The sequence below is a fragment of the Aplysia californica genome, unplaced genomic scaffold (assembly GCF_000002075.1).
Source record: "Aplysia californica isolate F4 #8 unplaced genomic scaffold, AplCal3.0 scaffold01764, whole genome shotgun sequence".
Classification (NCBI taxonomy): Eukaryota; Metazoa; Mollusca; class Gastropoda; order Aplysiida; family Aplysiidae; genus Aplysia; species Aplysia californica.
The window spans coordinates 6,598-7,906 of NW_004799034.1; the positions used below are offsets into that span (position 1 = coordinate 6,598).

General features: G+C 44.6%; 1 protein-coding gene across 1 annotated transcript in view; it reads right to left on the bottom strand.

Annotated features, from left to right (window-relative positions):
* Positions 1–1,202, bottom strand: part of LOC106013996 — a gene marked incomplete at its 3' end in the record, with an annotated part of 6,412 nt that extends 5,210 nt beyond the window's left edge. The window contains 1 exon segment of the mRNA XM_013090976.1: positions 67–1,202.
* Between the last annotated feature and the right edge of the window lie 107 nt (positions 1,203–1,309).

Below are 1,309 nucleotides of genomic sequence, written 5' to 3' on the forward strand. Positions count from 1 at the left end.
GGGGGGGGGAGTAGAATCTAGCAGTTCTGTTAATTAAGACAAAACATTTTTAAAATCAGGACCTACCTGTGTTAACGACCAAATGAAAACATCAACATCTCACTCACTCACTCGGAAACTGACGATAGGGAAAAGTTTGTTTTGGTCAACTACCATTAGCGTATTGATATGTACACGAATCGCTCACCTCAGATCAATGAAGCAAACATCGATGGCTACATTCGATCCATCAGTCGTAACACTAACACACTTTGCGGCTCAACGACACAAGCTAGATTTAGGTTATGTGTGTGTGTTGTGTGTTGAGTGAACCAGGCGATCCAACGCGACGACAATAGGTGCAAGAACTGCGTTGTTTAGAAATCAGCTGCGTTGTGTGTGTAGAATCTAGTTCTGTCTTCGCTGTGCAAGACAACACAAAGTGTGGTAACGACCAACACACGCGCACACACACATACAGAGAAGGAGAGCCTATATCAGCTTGTTTTAAGACCCCACACACACCCACACGCAAAGACACACCTAACTCGGTGACACACCTTACCACCAAGCCCTCAAGGCTCTCTGTCTCTCTCGCTCTCTCTCTCTCTCTCTTTCTCTCCACCGCTTCAATCGGGCCTCTTTCAGGTATGGTCGGCTTCACCTGCTACTTGCGCGGCGCGTGGTAACTAAAAATAACTGTCCCAGCTTTACTTTATGAATGTCTGTGTGCGCTTTATTGTTGTAGTAATGCACATTGAGCGAGAGGGCTGCTTCTTTTCTTGTATCAGCTCGAAAGAAAGGCACGCTTCTGCGCTTCGTCTACTATTGGAGTGGTCTTTCCATTTCGTCTTTTGTAAGTGAAGTTGTAGATCTAGACTCTATATTCCGCACATTATTCTCAGTGCATGAATCGTTCTTTGGGGTGTGAGGAGAGGTGTGAAATTACTATACCCTCTGAAGAAGATCATAGAATTTCGATACACTGATTTGACATTGACGGATGGCGTTATGTTAAGGACTAGCGTCTTGAGTTTGTATATTACATTTTGTTAACAACTCAACACTCCCTTATCTTTTGTGTACGGAACAACAAATGGGACTAACCACCGTCGTTAGATCGTGGTCTACTGCTTGAACGTTTGTGTATCAGAAGAAGAAGGAGAAGAAGAAATGAACGCAAGAAGAAATGAATGAATGTGAGAAACAGAATAAAGGAATTAGAGAGAGAGACGAAGTGAAGGAGAAGAAGAGAGAGGGGAGACTGAGAAAGAGAAAGGGGGGAAAGAAGAGAGACAGAGAGAGAGAGAGAGGGGGGGGGGGGGGGGGA